The sequence below is a fragment of the Narcine bancroftii genome, chromosome 3 (assembly GCF_036971445.1).
Source record: "Narcine bancroftii isolate sNarBan1 chromosome 3, sNarBan1.hap1, whole genome shotgun sequence".
NCBI classification, from domain to species: domain Eukaryota; kingdom Metazoa; phylum Chordata; class Chondrichthyes; order Torpediniformes; family Narcinidae; genus Narcine; species Narcine bancroftii.
The window spans coordinates 359125043-359151512 of record NC_091471.1 but is presented as its reverse complement, the minus strand read 5'-3'; the positions used below and the strand labels follow the sequence as shown (position 1 = coordinate 359151512).

Below are 26470 nucleotides of genomic sequence, written 5' to 3'. Positions count from 1 at the left end.
GGTATAGAAAAATGTCAACACGTGTCCGAAATAAAAGGTGGAGCAATGAGCAGACCCAAAAGCAGAAGAAGGGAGGGAGGACACAGCAGCAAAAAGGAGGAGGAGGGATGGTTCAGTAAATAGAAAGAGAATGGGGTGTAGAGCTGAGGAAAAGAAGACAGGGAAAAGGAAGGGAGGGAGAATGGAAAGTAGATTGCAGAAACCAGAAAAGCTAATGTTAATGCCATCAGGCTGGAGAGTACCCATATGGAAAATCAAGTATTGCTCCTCCAATATACAGGTATATGAGGACATGGACAGACCTGTAAGCATGGGAATGGGATGCAAAATTGAAATGGGCCTCTGGGAGATCCCTGTCACTGATGCGGACAGAGCAAAGCTGCTCAGTGAAGCCATGACCCAGTCCGCGCCCAGTCTCTCTGACGTAGAAAAGGCCAATAAAGAGTGCATCGGATGCAGTAGATCTCTCCCATGGATGCACAAGTGTAGTGTGGCTTCACTTGAAAGGACTGTTGGGGGCCCCTTCCTGTGGTGAGGGAGGAGGTGTGGGCGCAAGTGTGGCACTTCCTGCGGCGAGAATGGAAGGTGGGAGGGGGTGATTGGTTGGGAGGGATGAGTGCATGAGGGATTCACAGAGGGAGCGATCCCTACAGAAGGCAGAGAGGGGAGGAAAGAGGATGTGACTGGTGGTAGGATCACGTTGTAAGTGCCAGAAATTATGAAGGATAATGTGTTGGATGCGGATGCTGGTGGGATGATAGGTAAGGATGATTGGAATCTTATGTTTGTTGAGTTTGGAGGCAGAGGAGGCCAGGGCAGATGAGCAGGAAATGGAGGAGATGTGGGTGAGGGCTGAGTTGATGATGGTAGAGAGGAAGCCACATTTGTGGAAGAAGAATGACATTTTAGATGATCTAGATCAGGAGACTTCATCTTGGGAACAGATGTGACAGAGAAGGGGAAATAGCGAGAAGGGAATATAATCCTTGTAGGTGAGTGGGTGTGAAGAAGTATAGTCGAGTACTTGTGGGAGTTGGTGGGTTTGTAAAATATGTCGGTGGAAAGCTTGTCTCCTGGGATGGAGACAGAGATCCTGAAATGGATTCTGATACAAGTAGCCTCTATCCTCAAGGACCCCCCCCCCCCCCACCCAGGCCATGCCCTCTTTACTCTGCTATCATTGGGGAAAAGGTACAGGAGCCTAAAGACGAGCACTCAACGGCATTAGCCCAGCTTCTTCCCCACTGCCATCAGATTCCAGGATAATCAATGAACCAAAAACACTGCCTTACTTTTCATGCCCTCTTTTTTTTTTATTATCATTTTATTTTATTTTTTATAGTAATGTTGTGAGATGGTTATAATATGAATGTTTGCCCTGTAATGTTGCTGTAAAACATCGAATTTCATGGCTTGTTCACGACAATAAATCCTGATTCTGATTGTGTGAAAGAATCCAGGCTGTTCGCTGATTCTCTAACATGCAAGATGTAACTAGCTCACCAAAGCTCAAGAAGTCCAAGCATTTCTGGAAGTTTCCGCAAATAATTTTCCAAAATCATCCAGAATTATTCTGAAGCTTTGCTCAGATCATTGTCACCAGCAAGAGTGTATGGGACAAATGTAAAGGCCTCATTCACCACATTCGCTTAATCCCAAAGTGTTTCACAACAGTACACTAATTCCAAAAGGAAGTTACTGTCATAATATGGTTTACATGCAACCAATCTACTCATAGCAATCTTGAATTGAGTAATAATGAAAATAATCAAACATTAATGAAAAGATGACAAGTTGAATATTGAGGGATAAATATTGGCCCTGATATTGAGAGAAACCTGTCCATGAAATGGCACCAGGAGATGTTTTCATATCTACTTGAGAATACAGGTGGGTTTTGACGAACGATCAATAGACTTGGGCTAATTTCAAAAGCATCGAAATGAATACAGATAGAAATTCTATGTCAAACAAAGATATTTCATTAATTTTCACAGTCTACTGGGGCATTCAACAACTGGTGAGCTCAGTTACAAAGGACAAGTTCTGTGATATTCTACTTTGCTGCATGGACAGTAACCCATCGAGACAGCTTTCATGCGTGATGTGAAATATTCTATCAATGCAAGCTCTGTGTTATCTTTGTCTTCCCCTCCACTCAAGCCACTAAATTGGATAGCATAACTAGAGCACTTCAGCTGGGAGTTGCAGCCATAGCCCTTCCAGTATGTATGGATAACATGTGAAAGTGGTGAAGGATCATTGAGTGCTTGGAATGAGAGGTATGTGGAGGAGTCCTTGAGGTAATAATAGACCTCTCCCATCCTCCCCCTTCGAGGAATCAGATGAGCCCTTGCAGATCCTGCATACTTGTCTGAAGAAAGATCTGGACAGAACTACCTACTTAGTTGAAGAGGGCTCCATTAGTGGAGGGCCATATTATTGACGCAGGGTTCAAATTACTTGAGATCTATTTGTAGAATTTATAAAGGAGATTGATGACCCCAGTTGAAAACAAAAAAGGCATTCGTCAAACCCTTGATTGGACAAGCACCTCAAAGAGCAGAAAGCCCACGTACTTGTCAAGGAATAAAACCTTGCGTACTTCCTGTAAGAAAACAAGTCAACCTGGAAAGCCCTTGCCCTTCTTTTCCCAAATATTTTGTACAGGTCAATGTTCAAATCAGAATTGGGTATATTCTTGAGAAATAATCATTTGTCAGGTGAAAGAGAAAGAGCTGTATTGATCTATAAGGAGTCAGCACAAACTCTATGGACGAATGGTCTCCAAGGCCATAACAAGTCAATGATTCCAAGGCTCTTGGTTCCCTATTGTCGCTGGGATGAGAATCAGACAGTTCTGAAGCCAAACGGTATTCAACAGGCACTAATAGATAGGTGTCCCAGAGACACAAATTAGTGCAACCTTACGCAAAGTGACTGAAAGGAAGGACAGAATAATAACGCTGGAAAATACGTTTTTTTCAGAAGTTTTGCTTCCTAAAATAAAAGGGGATTATGATAGACAATTTTGAGCTGAACACAAAAGCAATTTCAGATTTGCTGAATCATCGAGGAAGATGGAGAAAAATTAAAGTGACTTTCATTAAATTTAGCATGTCTAAAAAAATCACCTCATGATGCTGGCCCATTATGTTAGTTAAATAATTTTCTGCTGATTTTTGATTTTACTCAACATTTGATACCCCTCGTGTCAGTGTCCAACAATAGCCAGCATTGATGGATTCCAATTGCCCTGATACCGCTTTTCCATTGTCGCAACCTTTCACCGTGTTCGTCACTGATGGCACCAAGATCAGCGGGGAAGACGTCTTAGTGCGAGTGCAGGAAATGACGTTTTAGTGACAAAAAGTTGACCTGAAAATCATTTCATCAAAAGATGGAAAGGGCTAAATCAGTGCCTTTGTATCCTTGTAGTAAAGGTAAAGGTTCCATTATCGTCATGGTTAGAATGTAACATCCATAAAATTCTTCAACTTTTGTCTATCGTAAGGCAGACAGAGTCGCCCCTTTCTCCAGCGCCCCTCACAGAAACTTACAGCACCTGATGTTCCTGGGTGCTCTCCCCTCCAAGTAGTAGATAAAATATGACAGGAAATCACAAAAATAGGAAAGTTTTAAGGAGATTTTTGTGATCAGCAGCCCAAAATCTATAAAATATACCCAAAAGTGTCCAGTGTAATCTGAATTTCCAGTGGGGCAGAATTGGAGGTGAAGCTTTCCGTGACTTTCTTGAAATCTTGGGTTCACGGGTCATTTACCTCGACATTCTTACAAGGGCTGCAAAAGAGCTTAAATCCTCAGACCAACGCCAAAAACGGAAACGAAACTGAAGAGTCACAGGTCGAAGGGTACGACTCGACAGCTAATGGACTCAGTTGGGCATTGCTTGGATGGAAGCTAGTTTTCAAGACCACAAGCTTCCCCCTCAATCAGAACCAGAAGCATGCCAGGCAAGGCTAGACATCATAATACAACCAGCTTCTGTGTGGCCGATTATTAAACAGTGCTTTTTTTTATTTTATGGCGTCACTTCGTTCATTGTTAACTTTGTGCCATGTTTGCCCTGAAATATCGTTCATGTAAAATCAGAAAATAATGTATGTATGAGGCCAATGACTCAGTTGAATGTACTTTACTGAACCTAGTCAGCCAGTCAAATTTATGGAATGTATTCATGTTATGTTCCCCACCCCAACATCCCCACACTGACAAAGAATCATAGCAGCAAACACAGTTGTTAAACTGATGGATTACACATTTCCTGTTAATAAGCCAATAATGTTTTAATAGCTCATTCCCCTGTGGTCAAAATAATGTCATTATAAAAACCACCTTCTCTGATATTTTACATTTGCTGCCAATTGTGATGTAATAAAAGGTAGTAAATTATAAAATTACATTACCTGACAAAGCACGACTGATTACATTAATAAACTGCCTTGCTAGGTGCCTGCAGTTCAGGTGAGTTTGAATTATTATGTCTGAACATAAAAGTAAGTTTGTTTTTGGACCTGGGTGGAGAGAATCTATGAGCATAACGAGCTGCAAGAGTGTTCAGGTCTTATTTTTAACATTTAAAATACATGTCTAGAAGTTATCTGAAACAATGCCTTACCTCTAAAATTCTTTCTGTTGCCTTCTGTCGTCTAGCTAGCAGAGGAGAAATCGAGCCTACTGACAGAACTACACTTGATATTTTGAATGGAAATGATTTTCAGGTCAACTTTTTGTAGAAAGGATAAAATACCACTTTATACATGCAAAGAATTAGTAAAGATTGTAGTGTGTAAAATGTAGGAATAAATAGCTTATTATATTAAATATTGTGAAATAGTGTATGAACAAGCTCCAGTTTGAAGGGAATATAAGAACAAAAGAATTTAAGATGGAAAGGGCTAAATCAGTGGTTCTTGACCTTTTTCTTTCCACTCACTTTTACCAATCCCTATTCCATAGGTGCTCTGAGATTAGTAAGGAATTGCTTAAGGTGGGATGTGAGTGGGGAAGGGAAGGTTAAGAATCACTGCTCTAGACTCAATTGTGACTGAAATATTTTGCTCGAGAAAAATTGTCATTGGTCCATTTCCTTTAGAGTTATGAAACCATGCACATAAGCAAGTCAATTAGGTACGATTAAAACAGTGGTTTTCAAACTTTTTCTTTCCAGTCACATAAGCAATCCTTTACTAATCACAGAGCACCTATGGCCTAGTGAAAACTTAAAGTGAGTGGAAAGAAAAAGCTTGAGAAGCACTGGGCTCAATGTTTTGTTGAGCCTCTTCTGCTTTTCAAATCTACCTTCCCCAAAACACAATGTATGTCATCTCTTCTAATAGGACAATTTCAATAACATACTATATAGGTAGAAAGACCGACAAAGGCTGTGTGCGTGCGCACATGTGTGTGGATGGGTGAGTGAGTGGATGTTTAGGAGCACGTGCGTGCATCCAAATTCATAGCATTCTCTTCATAGCTCATTTTTCCACCTACTTTTGCACGATTAAAATCTTTGACATGTTACATTTGGTTTCTTCAAGCAAGTCATAAATAAATAAAGACCCCTCAGCACTGATCATTGAGACTCATCTTGTTCAATATAACATGAACTCCACCTCATCCTCGCAGCGTTCATCCAATTTTGGAATGAGTCTTTTCAGACTTGTGTGAAGTAGAATTTCTTCTCTGACCTCAAATGTTTGTAAATCTATTGAACTCCCAGTCTAGAGAGCTGTGAATGCTGAGTCATTAAGCTCTGGACCACAGGGGAGTAAAGAGTTATAAGTATGTCAAGAAACTGGAGATTAAACCCTAGATCATAGGCTTTATTGAATGGTGAAGCATGCTCATGGGGTCATAGGCCTTCACCTCCAATTTCTTACCTTCTTGATACTTTTGCAAAGGAATATATTTTCGCTCAAGCTGAAGTGTAGTAAATGCTTATTTCAATCTCTAATAAGACACACTAACAAAATTTCACCATATATTGGACAAATGGGTTGAATATCTTTGACGAACTATGAAACTAGAAATATACATTTCAAAAATATGATCCCATCAACACAGACAAATTGTACATGAGCCTTATAATTTTAAATGGAACTAAAGTTGTTAGTTCAGGAATGATTATCAAATGGACATGTTTGTTTACCACCTCCACCCCACCCTTAATCAGATTGACAAATAAAGAGGAAATAGAGTTTAGAATTGTAAAATCATATGCAGAAGGCAAAGTAAAAAGGAACGAAAGATTGAGTTGAACAAGAGATAACAAAAGAGATGTTAAAAGGAAAAAAAAATAGAAGTCTAAAAATAACTACATTTTGAAGGAGTGTTATTCTGTACTTTTAAAGTTACGTTTTCATGGCGCAACAGTGATCAGGATTTTTATCATACAATTAAATTACCACTTGCACATGAAACTAATATGTTTCTAACATGCTTTTTGGGGAAACTAATGATTACAGACCATCAAATGCTTTCATGGACGTCAATATTGGATTGGAGTAAATCATACAATAACTTAAGGTTTGCACATTTAATCACAAAATGTGCAAACTCTGAAACAGTCATCAATTATTCCATCAAAGTGCTGCACTGTGTTTCTTAATGTTCTTTATACTGTAATACCTGTGCTCTGATCTCCAAGTCAACCTATATGTGCAGGGAATGAGTTGGAAAATGCAACTGTTCCATCCTTCTGCTGCCCTTCCAGTTTGAATGGAGTGTGTGAAAGAAGGAAAATAGCTCTGCAGTCTCTAGCTTTTAAACTTCGAAAAATGTTGCTTGATCCTTAACTTCAGAGTTTTTCTTTTTGTTTCTTAAAGAGATACTTGTAGTTTAATCATTCAGTGTCAATCGCAGTCTTGAGTCGACTAAAAACAGAACTTCAGTCCTCAAGATTTGAAACAGGCAGTGTTTATATTATCAAGTTTATTGGTTTTAAAATACTATCTATAGTGCTGGCATGAATTATGCTGACGTCAATCAGGAGCTTTTAAGATCCAACACCACTTGTGTAGGCCATCTTGTTAAACTTAACAAAATACTTGACCCTGCTATGAAGCGGCATTAAATGCACTTCAAGATGTTTATTTAAACTGTCTGAATTATGCCGAAACAGTGACAGCTTCATACTCTCTCAGCTTGGACTGGACCTTAAATCCTTCCAGCTCTTATCAGCTGCACTGTTTGTTATTTTGTTGGGTATTTCAATCAAACTCCATGCAGCTTGGGAACCTGTGATAATGATATAAACAGGAGCTGAATCCTTGCATTTCATCTTCAAAACAATGCACTGAAGATTCGCAAAGGAACTTACTAACATTTTGAAGACCGTGGAATCCCTTTACATGCAGAAATCCAAAATATTTTGGAAAAAGTGCACTAGACATGGAAGATTTTGCTTCCTGAGCACTTTTAAGAGTAATTTATGGATTATGAGCTGCTAATCACAAAATTTCCTATCACGTCCTATTTTCTACATACGGTATAACTTATTTTTATGATTTCCTGTCATATTTTAAGTCTACTTCATGCAGACAAAAGCACGAAGTGCAACGTGTCATTGAAATTTTTCTGCATTCGCACTTGGACGTCTTCCCCGCTGATCCTGGTGCCGTCAGTGACGAACGTGGTGAAAGGTTTCACTAAGATATTGCGATCATGGAAAAGCGGTATCAGGGCAACTGGAATCCATCAAAGCTGACCGACTATTGTTGGATACTGACACAAGGGGCATCAGATGCTGAGTACAAATGAAAAGCAGTGGCAAAACATTTTTAGGTAATTGAACTAATACAATGTATCAGTATCATTTTGCTAAATTCAACAAAAGTTAATATTTCCCCAACTTACTATGTGATACAGCAATGCTGAAATTATCTTTATGTTCAGCTTGAAGTTGTCTATCATAATCCTCAATTTTTTACAGGAAGCAAACCTTTTAAAAAATGCTGTCCAGTGTTATTCATTATTTATAACATATGCAACAAGCAAGGAATGTTATTTAAACATCAAAATCAGTACAATAGGTGTCATGAACCAGTGGTTTTCAAATTGTTCTTTCCATTCACATACCACCTCAAATAATCCCTCTGCCATAGGTGCTCTCTGATAAGTAAGGGATTACTTAAGGTAGCATGTCAGTGGAAACGAAAAGTTTGAAAAACTCTGAATATCTCTACAGAGAGATATAATTGCATGTACGGTGTAGAACTTTTGCAAATCTGATACAGACTCAAAGAGTCCGATGACCGATTTTGTGCAAGAACAATAAACAATCTGAATATAACGTTGAAAGGAAATGTGTTATATTTTAATGGTTAAAAATAGAATGTTGGAGGAACTCAGCAGGTCAACCAATGTACTTTATATCACAAACATATCAATATATAACCAATGTTTCAGGCTTGAGCACTTCATCAAGGTATGATGAAGCCTTTTATATCTGAGGGTCACAAGGTCCACTTTGAAAACTATACAAAGCCAGCTTGGTCATTTGGTGGTAAATTGCAAACCATCGTTAGGAGTCTCTCATTTCAAAATCCTGCTGGCAAAAGTCAATTCTGGAAGAAATGTGTTCTTTCTGAATCACAAAAGCTACCCTTGATCTCAAACAATAAAATCTCCATCTCATTGTTCCATCAAGTAATGGAAATGATTGTAAACTTTAATAGTTTGGCACAAAATATCAACAATGCCCCTGCCAAGAATAGAATAATATTGAAGTAGCATGTGAAAATTTTATGGCATTTAATATTTTGACAATTATGATATTTTTTAACATTTGCAGTGAGCCAAGTATTAAGGCAGGCAAGCCTACATAAACAACTCATAAAGAGACCGACATAATTAAATAAATTTCAATAATACTTTTCTTGTGAGAAGAAGGATTGAATGAAATAAATCGATGTGAAACGTATCATATCCGCAGCACCTAGTTCTAAGGTGAGAATGTGAAGGCCATTTTTTGGATAGAAACATTGAACATCTTTTATCCTTTATAAAATGTTCTAATTTTTCACTATGCTTTCTCATCTTTCCATATGTATGTTTGATTGACAACTCATTCAATTACTCTCATTACTATTTTAAAAATGAACCTGTGTTTGGTATTAATTTGTATATTCTTCCATCCACAAATCTTTATTCTGATAATGAATACTTTAAAAACAAATATTTGTAAGATATCTCCCTAATGCCTGTTTGTGTGGGGAGTGAATTGATGAGAGTTTATGGACTGTGGAGTGTCAGTGAGATTGCAAATGACAATGTCACCACTCACCATAAATTCAAGAAGTCATTGCCAGCTGACAGATTTATGATGAGCCAATGTGTAATTGCCTTTGGACACCTCCACTAATCATGGTCATACTCTGGGGAACTTAAAGTGTCGAAATCTGCCATTTGTCCAAACTCTTTATGCTCGTTGAAGGTTCAGATAAATAAATGGACAGTGCCATGCTGATGGCTAATATTCATGAGGCCACACTCCTCCAGGCACATGACAATCCACAGCTGGTACATCAGGCTCCGAGCCAAGAAGATCACCAATGACTGGACTATGGGATGGATAGATGGGCAGATTACCAGCTGCCAGTGCTATTAACATGAGACATTCACTGGGGTTACAGTAAAAGTCCAAAATTCCAGATGCCAGAAATCGGGGCCATCCAAGAATGCAGACTTCTTGAAAACATGCAAACTTTTTAAATTAAGTGGGTTTTTGCATGCCACAGATGCAAAGAAGTAGTGAAAATGAATGAATTTTTTTTGTACTTTGTATTTTATATGAAAAAATGTTTCATTAATAAACGATCAAAATTTACCTGTTCATCTCTTCTTTATTCTCCTTAAATTTGAATTTTAAAAGTACTGCCCAGGAATTCAGAAAATATGAAATTCCAGATGGACCCAATCCCTGAGCAGTCAGGAGTTCAAGTCATCAAGTTTATTGCACAACATAATGAAACAACATTCTCCAGTCCTCGGTGCAAAACACGCAGACACACAGGCAGACATCACATACATAGAGACAGACAATACATATGCAGGACAAGTATTTCACATAAAAGAATAAATATGGCTCCATGAATGAGTCTTGATGGTTTGTGTGAGCAGTTCATATGGTCCTTCAGCATTTTCACTGCCTGTGGGAAGATAATGTTCCTCACTCAGGTGGTGCTGGCTCTGATCCTCCTGTATCTCTTCCCTGATGGGAACAGCTGAAAGATGGGGTAGAAGGGGTCCTCATTAATTTTGTGCACCCTCTTCAGACAACGATCCCAATAGATCACATCGATGGGGTGGAAGGCGACTTCGGTAATCCTCTCCGCCACTCTTATAGTCCTGTGGATTGATCTCCAATACATTTCTTTGCAACAACTGTACCATGCTGTGATGCAACCGACCAGGATGCTCTTGATAGAGCTCCTATAGAAGGTTGATATAATGGTGGCCAGTAGCCTTGCCCGCTTCAGCCTTCTCAGGAAGTGCAGTCACTGTTAAACCTTCTCAACAAAAGAGGAGATGTTGAGTATCCAGGATAGGTCACTAGTTAAGAGAACTCCAAGGAACATGGTGCTATCCACTCTCTCTACCAAAGAGTGTAGTGGAGGGTAATCGTTCCTGGCTCTCCTGAAGTCCATGATTATCTCCTTCGTCTTGTCCACATTGAGAGTTTTGGACCATTTGGCGAGATTTTTTTCACCTCTTCTCTGTAGGGGAGGTTAAGGTAAAAGTCCTTTACTGAATTACACAATGACTGATAACCTTTACATAATCTCTTTATGAAGGGAATTGAAATGTTCAAGATCAGGGTGCGTCAATCTTTAAGGCAAATGAAAAATTAAGAGTTGAGATGCAGATAAAGCTTGATCTAAATAGTAGTAAAGACCTGAGAAGATTAATGGTTTTAGTTCTATTTCACAACAGAAATATGAAACACTGCAAATGCCTAGAAATGAATGTTTAAGGTGGCAGATTGAACAAAATGGAAGTCCTTCCAAAAAAATCTCTCTAGCCCTGAAATATTCTGTACACTTAAAGTGGGTGGAAATTTAAATCTCAGAACAGCATGAAATAGTATAGAGATTTTAAGATTAGTCCTATTGGTGTCAATCCTTCCCGAAATCCCTTCAACTAATTTTGCACCTTTGAGTATCCATCAAATCTTCATTTGAAGATTATGATTGAATCGTATCCACTTCTCTATTAGAACCTCTATGATTATTGCACTTTTCTCATGTATAAGGTGTGGGCTTACTCCTAATTGCAATTGTGAAAATGATTGCAAGCCATCTTCTTAAACCATCACAGTCCTTCTAGGAAATATTCGAGTACCAGTGAGCAGGGAGATCTGGGGCGTAGACCCAGTGGTAATAAAGGAAGGGCAATATGTGCTGCCTTTGTACCATGATCAGAGCAATGATTCCAAGGAAATGATAGGCCAATACTAGAGCAAAAACAGAATGCTGGAGAAACTCGGCAGTTCAAACAGTGTACTTTAAAAAGCAAAGACAAAGATATGTAACCAATATTTGGGGTTTGAGCCCTTCATCAAAGTATGAACCTAAAGAGGAAGACAACATGCTATGGAAGCTTGTCTGGGTGCGTACATGGTCATAAGGCCTGGGAGCACCAGGGATTACAAATGGGGGGGGGGGGGGGGGGAGGCAGTGAGAGAGAATCCCACAGAACTCCCGTCAGAGAGTAAAGGAGAATTTCTTCAAGGTAGGCATCCCTCGGAGAGGTTTCACAGTTTTTGTAGTAAAACACTGCGATTGAAGTAAAATTCGAGGATAGCCCAAATCTTTTATGATTTTTACACATCCACTTCGTTCCAGGATATTATTCCATTTTTTTTGGAATGTGTCCTGTGTAAAAAGCACGAAACTGTCATTCAAGACCCGTCTTTTTTGTCCCGCTGTCCCTACCCATTTTCGTGAACCGCCTGCAGTGTAAACTGCTCTGCAGACATTCCAGGACCAACTTAGGGCATGATGTGTATTGTGTGTTCTAATTTTCTTAGTAGATTGTGTACTATAATTTTTTTAGCGCGGCCTCCTCTCTCCCACGGTCTCCTGTCCCGGTCTGCCCCGACGGTCCACTGCCTGGTCTCTGTTGCTGTGCCCACCCTAACCCTAACCAAACTTTACCCTGAAACCCCAACCCTAACCCTAACTTGAACTCCACACCTAACCCTAACCTGAACCTCATGCCTAATCCTAACCTGAACCCAACACTTAGCCCTATCCCAACTCGCACACCTAACCCTAACCCTTAGGTGTGAATATAAGGTCACCCACTATGCAGACAATAAACTTACAGCAGGCCCTATCAAAATGCATAAGTACCAGAAAGGAAATAAGGCCCTGATCCCACTAAGAGGTAGAAACAGTCACAGGGTAATGAAAGCATTGGCCAACCAAATGTCATAGTGAACACAGAACCTCTGAAAGAGAAGACCAGTAAACACAAGAAGGATGATTATCCTGCTGCCCAGATATTGACAAACTAACCTGAACCCTATCCCGAACCCTGGATTTGACACTAGGTCTTCCAGATTGTGAGAAAGCTGGTCTGTTGGCTTGTCCTCAGTTGGAACAGTCTGAAGCCTACCACCCGCTCCCCCACTGACAGCCTGCCACCAGCCCCCAAAGATAGGTCGTGGTGATTAGTAAATTACTTAAGATGGTATGTGAATAGAAAGAAAATGTTTGAAATCCATTTCTTTCGATCAATACTTGCAGTAGATTCTTCCACGGTCCTTTTATACATTGTGTGCATATGTCTTGTTCATTTCTGCACATATTTTTCCACACTCTTCTATTAATTGTGTGTTAATAAAAGTAATGTTTGAAAGCAAACCCTTGTGTCTAGACTTGTCTCTCCCGAACCTGACACTTTCTCAACATAACAATGACCAATATGGGGACCAACAGGGTTTGGTGTTACTGTTGGTGTTACTCTCCTTTATCATCCTAATTTCAACCTGACATATAAAACTGGGGGAATATCTTTGAGCCATGTTTTGCTAAAAGCAAGTGGGTCTTGCTGTCAAGTATGGTAGGTTATATGTGACATTAGATGCAGACGCTAGCGCTGTTCAGTTACATAACCCATCCCTTTTGTTCGCGGAATGCTGGTACGCTGTATAAAAGGCACTGATATGGAAAATTTCAGGTTTTTCAGTGTGATCCACCAATGCCAGCATATTGGAGGCTCTTTATAACATAAAAAACATGTTACTTGAAGCTTGATACTCAATAGAAGGGGCAAAGCTACAAAAACCACTGGCAATATGCCTTAAGAAACCATTTGTGAATTGTGCAACAATACTTACTGATTGTAGATTTAATTCCAACTGCTTAGTTTTCACAGCTCCAAGAAGATAATCATGTACAGAGAATGTACTCTGCAGGTATTGACTGGGTATTGCATTTGAAATTAAAGTATAATTTTTGATAGTGCTCCCTCAATTCTGGAGAAATGGCTGAGAGATTGTGCCTTTCTCATTGCAAGTTTCTTCCCCAGTCACGCTGTCAGCTCTTCGACCTTAACCCCATTCCCAATGTTCTTCCTCATTGCTACCAATCAAGTGTCCATTCAGCCCACATTTTCCATGGCAGCTGTCGAAAGAGCAATCCAGTCAGTCAATCCCATGCTTATTTTCTTCCACTGCATTTGAAAGCCTGTTTCAGCTTTTCCCACAGGAAGGGAGTTGGAAAACATCATTGCTCTTCTGCATGAAGTAGTATTTCTCTACCCCGCCCCCCCCACCCCCCGCATCCCTTTTGACCTTCACTTTAACCCCGGTCATCTGATCCTTGACTCGGTTGTTAAAGGAAGCAGCTTCTCTCCAGTTACCCTGCCAGTACATTTTACGAGCAAGTTGTTTCTACCAGAAAATATACAAATGGGATAACTGTTTGCTAACACGCTACACAGAAAGGGATGTAAAGCTGATAAATGGACTATAATGATAGTTTGGTAATGTGGGGTTTGCAGGAACTGAGAGAAAGATAACAAAAATAATGATCTGTATTGTGAAGAATTTCAGTCTGAAAGAGCAAGTGAAATATTTGACCATGTGATCTGCACGAGTACAGAGCACCAAAGTCCTTACGAGAAGTAAACTCACTTTGCATTGTTTAGGCCTTTCCCTCCTGATTCACACCTCTCTCTTTGCCAGATATTATGTCAAGCTGTCAACCACCTCCTTCATTTCTCTGTCCACTTCAATCCTTGACTCACCATGTCCTCGAAGTGAAATTCTCCTTTTGTTTCCTGTTTATCTGCAGACATTCTAATTACCTCATTTCCATGGACTCAACTAAATATTTCTGCCTTCTTGCATTGCTTTACATCTTAGCTTCTTCTGTCTCTGTCCCTCTCTCTCTTTCTCTCCCCACTCTCTCTCCCTCTCTCTCTCTCACTCTCTGTGTCTGTCTCTCTCTCCCTCTCTCCCTTTCTCTCTCTCTCTCTCTATCTCTTTCTCACCCCTCATGCTCTCTCTTTCTGTTTCTGCCTCTGTCTGTCTGCCTGTATCTCTATCTCCCTCTTTACATCTTTCTCCCCCCCTCCCTTTGTCTCTCCCTCCCTCTCTCTCTCATTTCTCTCTCTGTCGCTCAAAAGTTCAGCTTGCCAGCGTTGTAATTCTATCCCCCTTCCCTATTTATCGACCCACATGTTCCCGTGCTTTCCACATGCCTTCCCATCCCTACTCCGCTCGGTTCCTGATCTCCAGACTTGTAATTGTCTCTGACAGGAGGAGAATCTGATTTTAAGAGTTACTGCTGATCACAAAACCAGATAATGGACTCTGGAGGAATCTCATTCAAATATCAAAGGGTTGTCTTAGACACTGGTTAATAATAGATAGTTATTATTTGTGGTTATGTTTCTGAAATGCAGCGGAAGTTCATAAATACTTAAAGAATATGACATAGTCTTCCACCAGACTTAAAATTATTCCAGTGACAGAAATTCATCCAGATAGCTGCTGCAATCACGGGCAACACTTGTCATTACACATATGCAAAAACTGTTTTCCAAAGAAATGATTAACGACTCAAAAGGCAGAGGATCCTCAATGTATAAATGAGAAACACTCACTGGCAGGTCCACGGTAGCAACAGGTAGAGAGGGGACTGAAAACCTCGGTTAACTAACAATCCAGGGAATGGGGGTGTGTCTCCTAGGACAGGGACAGCAGCAGGACACTCAGTCTGCATGTGAACCCACACCAAACTGACGAAAGGGAGCTCATCAATGCATTTCTTCATCTCAGTTCAGAAACATTTTCACATTGATTGATTTACCGCTTCAGGCACACACCAGAATACACGAGTGCCAGTTCAGAGTGATACCTATTCATCATTGAGTGTAAAAATAACAAATGATTGTTGTGTGGGAAGAGAAATAAGTTTGATAGGTTCAAAGAGCAATCAGCCTGGACACAGGCTGAACAAAGGAAGTATCTTTTTTAAAACACGTGTAAGGGGATTGCAACACTCTCTAGAACACTCAATCACACAACATAGTATAATCAGTCAAATTGGACTTAACACTACCGATAATAACAACTGCTTACACTCATACAAGCACAGTACAAACAAGTCGCATTGGTCTTTACAATACTGATAGTTAACAACTGTGTATAGACTTATAACAATCAAGGATTATAATGTGCTGCCCGCTGTTCCTTGTCAATGTGGGCAGCGTTTCAATGCTGTCTACAACAGTAATGGTGATGGGTGATGTTTAGTGACATAGACCGTACTGGGAGGCTGAATGAATTGATCCCTGGATAAAATTAATATGACATCCTTGTTTGTTATAATGTTGGAATGGGACTAATTCTCATAGGTAACACTGGACAACAAAGATTTTGCTTCCTGAACACTTTTGAGGGCATTTTTTGGATTTTGGGCTGACGATTACGAAAACCACCTTTCAATTTTCCTATCATATACTTTTTTGTTTAGATATGCTATTTTTGTGATTTCCTGACATATTTCAAGTCTTCTTCAAGGATTTAAAACTAGGAAATGCAACATGTCATTGACACAAGAGGCATCAGATGCTGAGTACAAAAGAAAATCAACAGCAAAATATTTTTAGGACAGTTAAACTAAAGCAATGTGTCAGGATCATTATGCGATTAAATGTGCTAAATTCAACAAAAGTTAATTTAATGTTTCTCCAACTTCCTACATGATACAACAAATCTGAAATTACCTTTGTATTCACCTTGAAGTTACCTATCGTAATCCCTAATTTGTTTTCAGGAAGCCAACCATTTGAAAAGAGATTGTTGTCTGGTGTTATCGGATGAATTACTTGAGTTCTGACACATGACCCAATAAATGGATCATGGTGCTTTGCTAAAATCATTGCAGTTTTCAATGAAAAGAATCGGAAGCCAACCTCACTTTTTAATTCATTCATCTGCAACTGTTGGCGGATGGGCATTAATATTTTTTTATTGTTTTATTCTAAATTATGAATTATTAACCTAAGCTAGGTTTCCTGCAATGAACAGTTTAGGATATCAATAAAGCAAGATAAACCCTAGGGCTGCTCCATTTCTCAATAAAAACCAGACGTCCCCTGATCGCTGGACTCTTCTCCATTACACTGACATGGCACTGCCCTGTCTTACTACTTGGCATCTTTGATTGAATCTTTTGACTCAGCATATGGAAATTAAGTTTTCCAACACTTTATAACTGTATGAAAAATAATTTCTCCTTGCCTCAATTTTGAAAGAGTCTTTAGCTGCAATTGAAGATTAAATGCTTTTAGTATCGCTACCTATTCTGTGTTCTTAGCCCCCTGCTCTACTCACTTTACACCTACGACTGTGTAGCTCAGTAGGACAATTACAATTTGCGAATGATACCACAGTAGTGGGTTGTATAAAAGATGAGGATGAGACTGTATATAGATAGAGATTGACAACTTGGCTGAATGGTGCACCAATAACAACCTTGCACTCAATGTCACCAATACTATGGAGGTGATCGTTGACTTCAGGAAAGAAAAGCCAGAGATATACAGAGGTGATCACTGGGGGATCAGCGGTGGAGAGCAAATTTAAGTTCTTGGGAGTCACTATCTCAGAAGATCTTTCCTGGACCCAAAATACCAATGGCATCATGAAGAAAGCACATGAATGCCTTTACTTACTCAAAAGTTTGCAGAGGTTTGGTATGACACCAGAAACCCTGGTAATCTTCTACAGATGTGTGGTGGACTGGTATGGGAATACAAATACCCTTGAGCATAAAGCAGTCCAAAAAATAGTGAACCCAGCCCAGGACATTTACAGGAGGTGCTGCCATCGGACCCCCACCACCCAGCACAAACTCGGCACTCGCTGCTGCCATCAGGAAAGAGGTCTAAGTGCCACAACACTTGCACCACCAGGTTCAGGAACAGCTGCTCCCCCTCCACCATCAGACTCCTCAACAACAAACTCAATCAGAGACTCATTTAAGGACTCTTATTTGTGCACTTTAGGTGTTTTTCTTTTGTTCTCTCTGCATTACACAGTCAGTTTGTTTATATTCATTATCTATTTACAATTCTTTAATTTGTATGCATGTTTACGCTCTGTACAGTTTATTTTTTGCACTACCAATCAGTGGTAATTCTGTCGTGCCCTCAGGAAAAAGGAATCTCAGAGTTGTGTATGTACTCTGACAATAAATCTGAAATCTGAATTCCAATGAAGTCAGTGGAACAGAGTATTGGGAAAGACAAGCAAAGGGTCGGCAGTATTAAAGCTTTGATTGAATACCAGCAACCAAAGTTCCATCTTATAAATGATAAATGAGCTAGATGCATCAAGCCCCTTGACATTTCGGCCATTTTTTAATCCCTTATTTATTGAATGGAATTTAGTGAAATGCCATTGAACGTGATGAACAATGTAATAAATTTTAAAAGAGGAATCTTGGGTGCCTCTGTGATGTAATTATGTCTCGCAGTGGAAACATAATTTATCATTGTTAAGGAGGCATCAAGTTCCTTTATCTCAGAAGTTTTATTTGCAGTTGAAAAAAAAACATGCTCAGGTAAACCACAATTTTGATTCTGAATTAGGATTATGCAAGTTACCTTTCTAAGATCTGGAGTATTCAGCGTTAGGAGGCTTGATGGAAGGGGTTTGTCTTTATTCATTTTCTATATATAGCAGGCAATTATTTTTTATTATTCAGATTTGGAAATCTCTGCAAGTGACTTGAACAGTATTGGTGGATTGTTGTGGAATTGCTTGTAACGTTGTCAGAGTGAGCTGCATTTTGTGATAAACGTGCGGTATCCTTGCACCATGTCATTGTGAAGATGGCAATTTGTGTATGTGAGCATGTACGTGGGGTGTAGTGAGGTGTATATTGTTTTGTTGAACCACAATGCTTTTGGGAAGAGCATTTTCAGAATATAAACACAATACTGAAGGCATGGTGATAATTTTCCAGGTTAGAATGATGTATCACTTGGAAGACTAGCTGCTGGTTCATGCATTCCTTGATGGTAGAGCTGGAAGGTTCTAATGGATTCGGCCAAGTAACTAACTGCTGCAAATTCCATAGCTGAAGCCATCCTATGCAGGTGATGGAGGGAATTCTTTCCTTTTGAAGACCAGATGGTGGATTGAATGTTATTACCAAATACATCAGTCAGACAGAAGTAACAAGTAACATGATCCTTTTGTTCTTGCTACTGGGACTGCAAATGGCATTGACCTCCCAGTACTTCTGAGTCAAGCGCTCAGGTTGACTGTGCATGTTGCACAGCAAATGTGAGAAGCCCAGGTTTTGATTTGGTCACCAATTTTACAACTGAATTAGAGATTTACCATCATGCTGTGCCATTGAGCCTTAAGCATATACTCACCACATATGAAACAGAATGTATCGCAGCTGTTACGATACATTTATGAGACATTTCTGCTGCATGTAATCCTCCTGAAGACAATAAATGCCATTGTTAAGTACACTCCCTGTGCTAGTGCTTGAAGAACATGTGCATCAACATGTGTTCAATCTATATATGTATATGTGAGCTGCTTTTATAACTGTCTCCATCTATCCTGACTAATCTTGCCGAGCCCTAAGACCATATTTGCATTGCACCTACACCGTGTGCATGCCCAGGTATGCTTGCACGGACCAAAACAGCTTGCTTTGTGGGCATTATACTAGTAGATTTAAAATAAGACAGCAAATCACAAAAATAGGTTATTAAATTTAAATTTAGACATACAGCATGGTAACATGCCCATGAGTCTGTGCCGCCCAATTAATCTACACCATCAATAACATGCACAAGTAAGTAAGACCCCTTAATTGAGTCTCTGATTGAGTTTGTTGTTGAGGCTTCTGATGGAGGAGGGGTAGCAACTGTTCCTGAACCTGGTGATGCAGATCTTATGGCACCGATACCTCCTTCCTGATGGCAGCAGCATGTGCTAGATGGCATTCCCTGTAGATATTCTAGATAGTGGGGAGGGTTTTGCCTGTGATATCCAGCTCTGGTTTGACTAGCTTTTGGAGAGTTTTATGCTCAGGCTTATACCAGACCATGATGTAACTGGTCAGCACACATCTGTAGAAATTTCCCAGGGTTTCTCGTGTTTTACCAAACCTCCGCAAACTCCTGAGGAAGCAGATGCGCTGACATGCTTTCTTCACGATGCCATTGGTGTGTTAATCCACCGATAATAATGACTTGCATGAACTTAAATTTTCTCACCTTCTCCACCTCTAATTCTTTAATGATTGTATACAGTACCTCTGGTTTTCCCTTCCTGAAGTAAGCAATCAGCTCCTTAGTTTTGGTGACATTGAGTGCAAAGTTGTTGTTGATGCACCATTCAGCCAAGTTTTCAATCTCCATCCTGTACGCTGACTCATCCCCTTCCTTTATACAACCCACTATCGTGGTATTGTCGGCAAATTTGTAGGTGGTGTTATCGCTGTACCGAGCCACATAGTGATGGGTGTAAAATGAAGTGAAGAAGTCAAATGTAATGCTAGCATTAACTTCAAGAGGAATAGAATACAAGAGCAGAGATTTGATGTTGATACTTTATAAGACATTGGTGAGACCTCACTGGAGTATTGCAAGCAGTTTTGGGATCCTCATTTAAGAAAAGATGTGCTGACGTTGGCCTGTATCCATTGGAATTTAGGAGAAGGAGGGGGATCTCATTGAAACATTTTGAATGTTGACAGGCTTGGATAGAACTGATGTAGAATGGTTGTTTTCCATGCAGAAGAGTCTAGGTCAAGAAGGCACCTTTAGGATTGAAGATTTAAACTACTAGCTGAAACTTTTGATGAAGTAGAAGCTCAGTCTCCAAAACATCAGTTGAAGTTTTAGAAACTTTTCCTGCAACAATCCTGCCGACGGTTCCCCTTTATTTTTCTTTCCCTTTTGCATTGTACACATAAGCTATCGGCATCCCCAGTAGGCAGACAAGCAGCTCTATTCCAAGGCCTGACCCACAGCTGCCCGTAATTACTGCCTGTGAGAGATAAGGTGAGAGCAAAGATGGACAACAGGAGGGGAAGGGATTGACTGCTAATGCCTTGGCACCTCGACGGCGAATTGTATTTTAATCAGGGTCTCCAATGCCTGGTGTCTTGCAGGAGTAGCATCAGAGGTGATCTTCCTAACATTTCTCCTCACTTGTCGCAATGTACAGATGTCTGGTTCCATTGCGAGTTCTGGGAAAAGATGCAAGGAGGACCCACTATCTTCTTTCCTTTGCAACACGCCGTTATCCACAGGCTACGTTCTTGAGCAGTGCTCTCTTGTTTCTGCACAGCACACCCACCATTCTTGCAAAGGTGTCACACCGAGCATGCGTGGAAACCCCTACTTTTAGTGGCAATGGAAAAAAACCCCGTAAACCATTCCAAAATAAATCAATTGTTGATTCCTACTCAGAGGTGAAAGTTGCACTGATTCAGTTTCAAGCAGACTCTGACTACACCCTTTTCTACCTCATTAATGAGAAATTTTTCAGTGTTAATTCTTGGAAAATAATCTTTTCAGTGTTGGTAGTTTGAGATTGAAAAGTTTATAAATACTACAAGAATATTTTTATGTAGTTTTACTCGAGCTAATTCTTCTCATTGACCTTCTTACTCTAACTTCAACCACGTGCATCTTTTCAAACAAACATCAACGGCTTTAAATGATATTTTGATCGCATTATCACTTTTAATTTTAAAATTTAATTTAACAATACAGCACAGAAGAAGGCCCTCGCCGCCCATTTAGCTCAATTAACCTACCGACCCCATACATTTTGGAGAGTGGGAGGAAATTAGAGCACCTGGAGAGGTCGCAGAAACTCCCTAGATAGCACCGGATTCAAACTTGGGTTACTGGCGCGGTAATAAAATTTATTTCTACACCAAAAACTTTCCTCAGAAAGCAAGGCTGAGAATCAATTATGCATTATCTCTCAGGGAAAGTTAAAATAGTTCATGGCTCCCTTTGATGTCCTGGCTTGCCACAATTTTTGTTTAAATTAGACATACACAATGATAACAGGTTCCTCCAGCCCACACCGCCCAAATACACTCAATTGGCCAACAATTGAATGGTGGGAGGAAACCCACGCAGACATGGGGAGAAGGTAGAAACTCCTTACAGATAGTGCCAGATTTGAACCCCAGTTGCTGGTTCTACTACAGCATTGAGCTAATTTCTACCCTGAACTGTGCCCCCTGTAATGAAAGAAGAAAGTGTTTTGGTCCTGGTTACCAGTCTACTGTACCTAAAGACAGAATCACCAGAATAAAGAGGTAACAAGACTATACCATCTAGAATGAAACACAAAAGTCTACAGACACCAGGATAAAAGCAAAACCACAACGCTGGAGAAACTCAGCTGGTCAAACAGGGCACTTTATGTAGCAAAGATAAAGATACATAACCAATGTTTCAGACTTAAGCCCTTAATCAAGGTATGAGCAAAATGTTGGCAGGCACCCAAACCATGACTATGCCATTTGTTGGTCTCTTAGCATCCTATCCCCAAGCAGAGAAAATCCTTACAAAACAGCAAATCTGCACCAAAGATGGAATTATTAAACTTTAAATAAATTATAAATTGGTTCACAACAAGCAGCAGGAATTTAATGTGGATTCCACAGTTCAAAGCAGAATTATTTCATGCGGCTGAGTTATAGACAGAGATATATTCTAGAAAACTGAACAAATATCCTATCCCACCCCACCCCTCCCCTCCTGATGTCATAATGGGATTTATATTAGCACAAGCCATTTAACCTGCAACTCATTCCAACTTTTTCATTAAATGTTTACTCAGGCCTGCTTTATCTCAAACTATGTTTATTTTCATGGTTAAAGCAGTTGGCTGGTCATTCCGGAACACATCTCAGGCATAACCAGCAACCCACAACCTCTTAAGCACAGTAGACAAGTATCAGGGGGCTGGTTTTCCAGCTTTTAAACTTAGAGCAGCCAATCAGTTTACAAAACTAATTAGCCTGTCTCACATTTAAAGACCCAGGCACTGCTTTTTAAAATCTTCTAATTATCCACTCACTTGCAAGGTCCAAAGCATGTTTTTCTCTCTCCATTCATTGTAAAGTGATGGCAAATTATATTCACCACAATCCTTAAAGACACAAATATAATTGTGATATTGTTAAATTGACATATAAACTGACAAACCAAAATGGCACTCCATTCAACACAGGCTTGTTCATATGGTTGATATATTATCCTGCATATGATCATCAATGAGAAGTTTCCTATATTATAATCCATAATGACACCATTTAGAAAGTTGATATTCCATGCTGCAAATGGATACAGTTAAGATGTTTGATATTCCAGCCTGGGCATGGACCCTTTCCAGAGGCTCCAGCTACAACCAGTCACATCGCTATTTGCTCGCATTGACTCAGTTTCTCAGACAGCTAGCTCCTATCCCATCACAGCTCCATGACCATCCCTTCCAACACTAAGTGCTGAGTCACAGACTTAAGCCCTTAATCAAGGTATGAGCAAAATGTTGGCAGGCACCCAAACCAATGTCCCCTAGAAGAGGACCGGTTCTAGCACTCACCTGCTGGGCTCATCCTCTAAGAGATTTGGAGCTTCACACAATAAATCAATTATCCAAGATTTCAGGTACTAAAAAGTACCACATCAAATCAAGTTTATTGACATCTTATTGCACAAGTACGACCCGACGAGACAGCACTTTTCGGTTCTTGGTGCAAAAATTGCAAAAACACAACCAGACATGACACACACAATACACATGCAGGACAAGTATTCACGTATAAAAATAAATAAATGAACATTAGTTAGTGAATATGAGAGTCTCAGATGGTTAACGTGATCAGTACCTTTGATTGTTCAGCATTCTCACTGCCTGTGGGAAGAAATCAATGAACACCAACTAAATGTTTATGTTTATTAAGGATATTAGAGACTGCATATATCATTTACTATCTTGATGTTTGAGATGATGTATTTAGCAGCATGTACAAGAACACTGGCTGGAAGCATTCCATAACCTTTGGTATGCACGCTCTGTTCTATGGTTTTGCAAACCATGCAGTGTGTAAGGTTTCTAGACACAGCTTCAAATAACATCGACAACATAGTACTGATCATAAAAAGCACGCTATTCCATGCACAGACTAGTTTTTCGCTCCTGAAGGAAATGTGTTCTATGCTTCTTCAGGTGGGGGCACTCCCCATGTACTCTACCCATGATAGAAGCAGAGTTTTAACATGTACAATAAATTGACAGCAATGGAGCAATTTTCTGCCCCTCCTTCCACTCAATTTTACTTTTCATTGACTTCAGGAGAACTAGCCATCAAGAAGTACACAATGAGGAACCAGTCCATATCAAAACACTGAGTAAAAGTTAACTCATAATAGCAGAACATCTAACAATTGTAGGAAATACCAATATTTCACTTTGTAATGCAAATTCCTTCAATTCCACCTTTATTCTGTGAACAGAACTGCATAGAGGGTTATTTTTTGATAGTTACATTGTAATTATTTTCATTCCTGTGCCATGGATATTGTTTTAATTTGATATACAACACAGTAACAGGCTCTTTTGGCACCCAAGACCATGCTGCCCAATTATGCCCAATGACCTACAAAAGCCAGTACGTTTTAAAGGTTGAGAGGAAACTGGAGAACCCCGCTCATGATCTTTGGCATTGCAACAGCGTTGCACTAACCACTACACTAACTGTGCCACCCCAATTTGCTACACTAACTTGGGTGACTTTGGAAATGATTTGCCTGTGTTAAATGGGAGGGTGTTTAAGGTTGGGGGGGTGAGGGGGAAGGCAGAGAGTACTGGAGGGTCACTCTCACCATGCCAAGCAATGCATTTCCACCCTTCATCAGACCAGCTGTGCCTGGCACAGATGTTCACCCACAAGTAAGTTGCAGGATGAGTAAGGGGGCTAGCAACCCGGAATGGTTGCTATCTTTGCCTTCTCCTTAGATTAGTCGTTAGCCATACTGATGCCAATTGAGATGGTTTCATTGTTCTACTTGCAACTGGACCCTTATTATGTGAGCATCACTGACCAAGAATTAAACGACACCCAATTTGAACAACTGAGAAACAGAGTTTGTCCTGCATTCACCCAGTGAAGTGTGGGTGGGGGGGGGGGGGGTGGAGAGAGGGGGAAGCAGAAGCATTTGCTCTTTATTTTGAATAAAAATCTTGTTTTGTGACTGCTTTCTCATTCTGAGCAGTCAGACTTCCACAACTGCCCTTCAGAGAATGAAATAGAGGCTTGAAGCTTCCTGAAATGATGTCAAAATCCATTTTAGTGTGTCATCCCAGAATATATGTAGTTTGACCTCGGTTAATGATTTAAAGATACACGTATATCATCATACCAGCTTTAAATTGGTGAAATTAATAATTTTTGGGATAGAAGGCTAATATTTGACCACGGCATTGTGAAGAAAGCATGTCAGCGCCTCGACTTCCTCAAGAATTTGAGGTTTGGTATGACTTCAGAAACCCTGGCAAATTTCTATAGATGTTTGGTGGAAAGTATGCTGACCGGCTGCATCATGGTCTAGTATGGGGGACACCAATACCCCTGAGCGTAAAGCCCTGCAAAATGTAGTGGACTCAGCCTATGACATCACAGGCAAAAGCCTTCCCACCATCAAGAACATCTACAGGGAACGCCGCTGTCAGAGACCAGCAGCAACCATCAAGGATCCACACCACCCAGCACACGCTCTGTGCTCTGTTCTCACTACAGCCATCAGGAAAGAGATGTAGGTGCTACAAGACTTGGACCACCAGGCTCAGGAACAGCTACTTTCCGTCCACCCTCAGGCTCCTGAACAACAAACACAGAGACTTATTTAAGGACTCTTGCTTTTGTACTTTTTTTTCCTTTCTGCATTGCACAGTCAGTTTGTTTACATTTCTTTATTTATTTACATGTGTACAGTAATTTTTGCACTACCGATAAGTGGTAATTCTTCCTCATCCACAGGAAAAAGAATCTCCAGGTTGTATATTATATCATATATGTACTCTGACAATATCTAAATCTAAAACCTGAAACATCTGAAAGTGATTTGGCTAAAACTGGCCTGTTCCTAATTGACCGACAGGGAAGAAATGTAACATTCCTGTCCTGTATGACCTCTAACATAACTGGGGACCCTGGGCAATGACTCTTATGTAGCTCTGAAAGACCTTGCAAGATCTATCAGCGATGGTCCAATAATAAATCTTTTCTGATCACTGATGTTCACCTTCCAATTATGGCCTGTAAGTGTAAATTTGGAAGTTGTCTGCAGCAACTGTGCCAGATTAAATTTTTATTTGGTTCTATCCCAATGTCTAATGTGGTGAAATCCATCACCATTTGAAGAACGTACTAAGAACCGCACTGTGTGTACGATCCTCTAAACGCTTCCCTGTCATTATACTTTGGACAGGATGGAACTCGTAAATATCAACATCAAATCTAAAGAAAGTACAAAAAGAAGTAGATATGTAAGAAGTTGCCATAATGTTAATGTACACAAATAAAAGTAATTTGGATTTTTAAGCCATTTACAAAGACAGATGCTTATATATTTTTTCTTTGAACGCCCATCCAAATTACCCCGCTGCGTTTTTATTGCTTTATTTAAATAGGAACCAGACAGCGTTATTTTTAAACTGACTTTTCCAGCCACACTTTTAATGAACCTTTCTAAAGACCTATTATTTCCAAACATAATAATCAACCTGAATCCATTAATTCTTCATTTGTTTCCCTTTGGGATTGGCGGGGGAGTGGGGGGGGGGGGGCACAGAATGTGAATGGGCGATGACAATTTTTATATATAGTTTTTTCAGGAGTATTAAAAAGTCACCATTTTAGGCCACCAG

The 26470-nt window shown here is 40.0% G+C and overlaps 2 long non-coding RNA genes across 3 annotated transcripts in view; one reads left to right on the top strand and one right to left on the bottom strand.

The window, feature by feature from the left end:
- LOC138756634 (uncharacterized) overlaps positions 1-26470 on the bottom strand; it is a 153370-nt gene that overhangs the window by 57526 nt on the left and 69374 nt on the right. The gene's annotated exons all lie outside the window — the stretch shown is intronic.
- The window catches only part of LOC138756633 (uncharacterized), a 37348-nt gene continuing 15311 nt past the window's right edge, over positions 4434-26470 (top strand). The window contains exons 1-3 of one of the 2 annotated variants that reach the window (XR_011353207.1): positions 4439-4485; positions 4675-4742; positions 8816-8970. This is a non-coding gene — a long non-coding RNA (uncharacterized lncRNA). Of the gene's footprint in view, positions 4486-4674; positions 4743-8815; positions 8971-26470 lie in introns of both variants that reach the window. The other variant, XR_011353206.1, reaches the window with a different exon arrangement.